Here is a 7,452-nt window from a genome sequence, read left to right on the forward strand (position 1 = left end):
GTTTTCTTCTATAATTTTATTAAGTATATTTTCTGGACTGTTGAGCTGCACTTCTTCTCCTTCTTCTACTCCAATTATTCTTAGGTTTGGTCTTTTTATTGTGTCCCATATTTCCTGAATGTTTTGTGATGAGAGTTTGTTGGACTTGCTGTTTTCTTTGATCAGTGCATTTATTTTTTCTATGTTATCCTCAGAATCTGAGATTCTTTCTTCTATCTCTTGTATTCTGCTGGTTATGCTTGTTTCTGTAGTCTCTATTCATTTACCTAGATTTTCCATGTCCAGCCGGCCCTCTGTTTGTGTTTTCTTCTTTGCCTCCATTTCAGTTTTCAAGTCATGAACTGTTTCCATTATTTGCTTGATTGTTTTTCCTTGGTTTCCTAGGGTATCATTCACTGATTTACTCAATTCCTCGAACTTTCTGTTATACTTCTCATCCATTTCTATAAAGGCGTTTTTTATATGCTGTTTAAGGGTGTCAATCACTTTCATGAAGTCAGTTTTTTCTACTTCTTCTTGATTAAGGTGTTCATGTCCTCCTGTTGTGAGGTCGCTGGCTTCTGGTGGTTTCGTGTTGTTTTTCAGATTGTTGGGTGAATTCTTGCATTGGTGTCTCCCCATCTCTTCCTCCCAATACTCTCCTATGGATCTTCTTTTACAGGATCAGGTCTTCTTGCCCACTGATGTACCTTCCCAGTGATGTCACTCCCCAGTGATGTTTCTCCTGGTGTCCAGATCGGATCTCCTTGCTGCTTGGTTAGCTCGCAAACAAAGGGCCCACCGTGCTTGCTACAGGCAGGCTATGGAGACAAAGGAGCCACCGCCCTCCCCTTTGCCCTCCGCTTCGGGTTCGGTCCCAGCACCCAAGCAAGCTGAGCTGGGAGGTGCTATGCCGCCAAAGAAGGGAGGGAGGGAGGGAGACGGGGGTGGGGGATCTGGATGTAAGCTGGATGGGATAGGAAGAGAGAGGAGGTACTGGGCAGTATAGCCCCTGTAGGATGACCAGGAAGTGCAGGCGGGCTGTTCCCGGGTGCCGCAGCACTCACTCACCACAATGATGTTTCACTCGGTGCCCAGATTGAAACTCCGTGCTGCTTGGTTAGCTCGCAAACAAAGGGCCCACCATGCTTGCTGCAGGCAGGCTATGGGGACAAAGGAGCTACCGCCCTCCCCTTTGCCCTCCGCTTCGGGTTCAGTCCCAGCGCCCAAGCAGGCTGAGCTAAACTTTTGGTTTTTTGAAAAGGGCTTCTCTGTGTAGCCCTGGCTGTCCTGAATCTCACTCTCAACCAGGCTGGCCTTGAACTCACAGAGCTCCACCTGCCTCTGCAACCCAAGTGCTGAGATTAAAGGTGTGTGCCACATTTGACTACTCTATTTCTTTTTTCTTTTTTAGAACTTTTTATATCCTTTTTCTTTTCTCTCTTTCTTTTTTTAGAACTTTTTATATCCTTTTTTTCTCTCCCAAGCCTCTGTGTATATATTGTTTTTTAAAAAAGATATTTATTTATTATGTATACTATATTCTGTCTGTGTGTATGGCTGTAGGCCAGAAGAGGGCCACATGGTTGTGAGTCACCATGTAGTTGATCGGAATTGAACTCAGGACCTTTGGAGGAGCAGGCAATGCTCTTAACTGCTGAGCCATCTCTCCAGCTCCCTGTATATTGGTTTTTTGAGACAGGGATTCACTGTAGTTTTAGAGTCTGTCCTGGAACTAGCTTTTGTAGATCAGGCTGGCCTTAAACTCATAGAGATCCACCTGCCTCTGCCTCCCAAGTGCTGGGATCTGGCCCCATGTATATTTTTAAACACACTGTAAACCATTTAGAGTATCTTTTTTGTCTGAATCTGTCTTGTGTACCTTTATCTTTTTCTGACCTTGAGTCTTTAATCTGCTAAGTGATGTGGCTAGGATTAGTGCTGCAGTTTTGGTGACTGGATCTGTCTTATTCCTTGGCTTCCTGAGAGTCCTGCCTCATGGAGGGGCATTGGTGGGAGCCACGTTTTTTGCCACAGCTCAGTGGAGTTTCTAGGTCCATGCCACCACCAAGAAGCATGCTGATGGCTGCTTATAAACAGCATTTGAGTGTTCGATGGCAGGGCCTCTTAAAAGAGCTACAAGGCATTTGCTGCTAACATTAATTATAACACTGTGTGGCCAATGGCTCAGACATATTCCTAGCTAGCTCTTACATCTTAAATTAACCCATTTCTATTAACCTATGTATCACCATGAAGCTGTGGCTTACGAGTAAGGTTCTAGTGCCTTTCTCCTTTGGCAACTACATGGTGTCTTCTTGGCTCTGCCTACTCTTTCTGTATATCTCTGTTCAGATTTCCTGCCTGGTTTTACTCTGCTAAGCCATTGGCTGAAACAACTTTATTCAACAACCAATAAAAGCAACACATATACAGGAGGACATTCCACATCAAGAGGCTGCACTAAAAGCAGTAAGAAATGAGCCTTGATGTGGGGCCTGGCTGGAGCCAAGTGCACAGCTCTCAGTGCAGATAGCATGAAGGCCTACAGAGGGATACAGTCCTGTGGCATAGTGGCAGCTATGTGAAAAGGCTTGTCATATTGTCCACAGTCAGAAAGAAACAGACAGCACCTGCTGGCCATTTTTGTTTTATTGAAATGTTTGTTCAGCTTTTCTATTACTGAGCTGTATGAGTTTTTTGCTTTTTTTTATAGCTATTAACTCCTTTTAAGTAGATACTGTTTGTAAGTCTTTGCCCCAGCATGTAGGCTGCTGCTCTGTGTCACTGATACATTTTCTTTGCTCTGCAGAAGCTTTTAATTTATACACTTGTCCTGCCCTCATGGGAGCTCTAGATATGGCAGCCAATACAGTGTCAGGGCCATGCATGGAAAGAAAAACAGGAAAGGGTGCCTGTCCAGCACAATTGCTGTCTTCCCAGCAGGCAGCTGTGACCAGGGCTGTTTGAATTTGTGGATATGTGCAGATGCCATCTCTTGTGACCATGGGCTATTTGAATCTGGGTGTAGGCAGATGCCATCTCTTGTAGAATGTTGTTCACTCATTTGGTTTGCTTTTGTGGAATAAATTTATGGTATGATATTTTATTTTATTTTTTTTGAGAATATAATAATAGTTCTCCATTCCCTTTTCCCCAAACTCTCCCATATATCCCTCCCTGCTCTCCTTCAAATTCATGACCTCTTTTATTATTGTTATTGTATGCATATATGTATACCATATATATATTTCTAAATATAACCTGCTCAGTCTGTATAATGCTACCTGCATTTGTTTTTAGGAGCTGACCATTTGACACTAGACAACCAATTATTTTTGTGCTTTTTTATGAAAAAAAAACCACCTCTCCTACTTCCAGTTTTCCTCAGTTGCCTATAGTTTTGTGTAGGGTTGAGGCCTTGTGGGATTTTCCCTGTTCAGTTTGGTTTGTCCCTTGGTCTTGTCCTTGTTCAGCTCACATTTGGGTAGCCATGTTGGTGAGACTGTGCGTGTAGATTCTGACATTACTTGGAGCCACAATCTCACAGCAAAGTCCCTGATCCTCTGGATCTTACGCTTCCTCCACCTCTTCCACAATGTCCCCTCAACCTTAGGTGTAGGAATGTTTTGTAGATTTAACCATTGGGACTGGGCCCCACAACTCTGAATGTTTGGTTATGGTTTTCTGTAATGGTCTGTTGTAGATAAATTCCCATGATGAGGGGTAAAAACTACACTTATCTGTAGGTATAAGGACAGATGTTTATAGATTTTGGTTAGGGATTAGGCTGGTGTCATAAATTAGTGGTTGTAGATTCTCCTCCAATGATTACTAGCACTGAGTAGTTAACTAGGTTTCCAGTACCAGGCATGTTTTCCCTCTTGTTGAGCAGATCTTAGGTCCAAATAGAGTACACATGCCACTGTTGCACCCCTAGGGTTGTCATGACATGGGGTTGTTGTTGAGGTTGTCATAGCTGTGTAGGACTTTGGAAGCTTGCACGGTACCTTCTGATGGTGTGATATTCTGAAAGTCTAAATTATATCTGTGTCTTACACAGTGAGTTGATTTTGGTGTCTGGTGTAAACGAGGGTCCAGTTTCATCCTTTGGTGTATGGAATCCAGACTTCCTGGGACAATCCCCTGGATGGAAGCTGTTTTTTTCTTAGTTTGCCTATCTGGTGCTCTTGTCAGCAACTATCCTGAACTTTCCATTTTGTTCCAATTGTCTGGTTTTTCTTAGTTTCACACTTTTTTCCTTAAAACACTTTCATTTGTGTTTGGGTGTTTTGCCTATATGTATATCTGTGTACCAGTGGGCATGCCTGGTGCCTGAGTAGGTTAGAACAAGACACTAAACTTTTCAGAACTACAGTTACAGATGGTTGTGAGCTACCATGTTGGTACTGGAAATCAATCCTGGGTTCTCTGGGAGAGCAACTAGTGTTCTTAACCCCTGAGCCAACTCTCCAGGCACCGCTCTTGACCACTGAGTTCTCTTAACAACTCTTTCTTAGGCATACGGTATGTTGTATGTGTGTGTTTCTTACTATGTTGCTCAAGCTAATCTTAAACATGGGGCTCAAATAACCCTTCTGCCTTAGCCTCATATGCTGGGATGACAGGGACATGAATCATGGCACACAGCTTGTATTTCAAATCAGGATGGACCACGTGTCCAACTTTCCTCAGAAGTGGTTTGGACTTTTTTTTTTATAAAATATTTCTACATGAGTTTTAGGATTGTTCATCTGACTAATGCCACTAAGATTCTGCTGCCAGTTGTACTGAATCTATATATTCCTATGGGTAGTGTGGGCATTGTGATAAGATTTATTTGGATTCACAGTGTGTCCTTCCATTTTCTCTTTCTTTGACCAGTGATTTGTTTTCATTTTTGGACTAGACCAGGCTAGACTGGAACTTATTAAGTCCTGCCACCTCTGCCTCCTGAGTGCTGGGTACACCATTCAGTCTGGCTCAAAAATTTTCGACTTCTAATCAAAAATGTTTTGCTAAAGCATTAAGAATTTATGTTTAAAGAATAAGACACAGCCAAGTGGTGGTGCATGTTTCTAATTCCAGCACTCAGAAGGCACAGGCAGGCTGTTCTGAGTTCAAGGTCAGCCTGGTCTATGGAGGGAGTTCCAAGACAGCCAGGAACACATAAAGAAACCATGTCTCAATAAGAAAAAAAGAAACAAAAAAAAGAGTAAAAAAATAAGACATGTAAGAGTTTCAGGAAACAGTACTAGATTTATTGAAAGACATGTAATTGAAGTATAATTATGTAAACTTAAATGGCACATGATTATGATTAAATTAATATAATCTGAATTTTATATGTACATTTTGAGTCCAGAGCATTACATTGATGCAGTGGTAAGAAGCAATGATTTTTTTTATTTTTTTATCTTCAAATGTCCATCCTCTTGAGAAATGCAAGAGCACTCAGCTGAAGTTGTTACCTACTGTGTGAATATATGAAACCCTAAGAGTTTAAGAAAGCCAAAGCCTAGGAAATTTAAGTGTTATTTGTGATATATAAAACATTTACAAATTATATACTAACATGTATGTATTAGTATTATATAGTAGTTATATCTGGCTTTGCCTATCTGAAATTTTGAACATTCTGAGCTGTGGCACCTCTCTAGGAGTCTGCTGTGTCAAGGAGCTTCTTCTGCTCGTCTGGGATGTCATTCATGGCGTCTGCAGACAGCTGGTCTGCAGAGAGCGTGTCCTGTGAATACACTGTGTCTTCAAAGTCTGGATATTGGCCTGCATCGTCAGGAGGGCCATGCTCGTCTGGGATGTCATTCATGACTTCACACAGCTTGGATGCAGCAGCTGCATTCTGGGTAGTAATCGTGTGTCCAAAGCCCTGATACTGGCCCTGGGGTGAGGATGACTTTGAACCTGGAGAACCTGCATCGCGTGGTGATGAGGAAAACAGACTTGTGTGTTCAGTATGCTCTGGGTCTTCGGGAAAACATTTTTTTTGGGGGGATAACCTCGCTTTGTTCTCCCTATAAGACAATATAAATTTAATAGCCAAAGGTTATTTTTACTGCTGTAAACTTATTCTCTAACCACTCCCTTCCCCCTTTGTCTTCCCCAAATCTGAAGAGCCTGTATCATGGTACTGCTTTCCATATTTTCTCATTTCTTAAATTACTAGAGTAAATGACCTTCCTTATCTTACGTATTTGGGTCAGGATGCCACACAAGCATGAGGACCTGAGTTCGATCCTCAGCCTGGGTACAAAGCTGGGCATGTTTGTAGTCCCCGTGCTAGCAAGGCAGAGATAGGATCCCTGGGACCCTCTGGTCAGCCATCCTAGCTGAGCCCCAGGACAGCGAGAGACCCTGTTCCAAAACCCAAGCTAAACATCCTGAGGGACCACACCTAAGGTTCATCTCTGATCCCATGTGCACACACACAAACCTAGCTTCCCAATATACACACTTACACTAACAGAAGTTAAACAGCTGTTACCTACCGACACGTCTTACTTGCTCAGAAATATCTCTGATATCTGACACATCCCACATGGCGAGGAAGGAGTCGAAGCACGAGCCTTCCTCTGCCTCTTGCACGTAGGGTTTATAGGAGAACGAGTAATGATGGGCAATCGCCGCAAAGAACATCTCGATGCAGATGATGAAATCCTACAACAGCCACACAAATATCAGACATCTTTGGGCTTCGATATAATTTTTCAAATTGCTAACTTTTCAAAGTTACTTAGAATGTCAATAACTTTGAAATATAATCCAGATTATATTCCTTTTCAACATTTTTCCCCACTTCATAACATGACAAGCAAAGTTTGCATCTCTTTTGCTTTCCCTCATTCAAGAACTTTTCAATGCACTACACAAGCACTGAAAGGAACCATGCAGACATAAGCGGACCAGGAATCAAATCAGTACCAATCACTCCCTATGGGCCATTTCTCTCGGGTTCTCGCTCCTCACTACACAGTAAGCTAACAGTCTTGCCCACTGTTTGCACGTTGGCAGGTTCTGGGCATCACTGCATTAAATAGCTTAAACAGTAAAACCCCCCGAGTTCAGAGACAGCCCTACTTACCTGCAGGCCTATGGCTGCAGCTTCAGGACTTTGCCATCCCCATCTTAGATTGTGCGAAAATACTCCAGCTTTAGCCAGGCCAAAAATAATTACTTCTTGCCTAGTGTCAAGAAGAGGTAAATGTCAAATCTAAATCAGGAAATGACCGGCTGTTTTATGCAATTAGGGGCTAGGGAGGTGGCTCAGTGGGCAAATCACTTGTTGTACAAGACTGAGGAAGGTCCTAAGTGAGAAGCACAGAACCCAGGTAAGGCTGGCATGTAGCACACACAGGTAAACCAGTGTTCCTGAGGGGAGCTGAGAGATGGGACACAGTCAGGGGAAGCCTCAGGCCAGCAAGCATTGTGTCTGTACAGTGAACAATTAAGAGACCC

The 7,452-nt window shown here is 42.8% G+C and overlaps 1 long non-coding RNA gene across 1 annotated transcript; it reads right to left on the bottom strand.

Annotated features, from left to right (window-relative positions):
• Positions 1-5,218: 5,218 nt before the first annotated feature.
• LOC142852901 (uncharacterized) lies at positions 5,219-6,653 on the bottom strand. Its single transcript, XR_012911017.1, has 2 exons — positions 6,486-6,653; positions 5,219-6,011 (listed from the first exon to the last, which is right to left on the bottom strand). It is a non-coding gene; the product is annotated as an uncharacterized LOC142852901 (long non-coding RNA).
• Positions 6,654-7,452: the final 799 nt, after the last annotated feature.

Source organism: Microtus pennsylvanicus, chromosome 6, assembly GCF_037038515.1.
Source record: "Microtus pennsylvanicus isolate mMicPen1 chromosome 6, mMicPen1.hap1, whole genome shotgun sequence".
Taxonomy (NCBI): Eukaryota; Metazoa; Chordata; class Mammalia; order Rodentia; family Cricetidae; genus Microtus; species Microtus pennsylvanicus.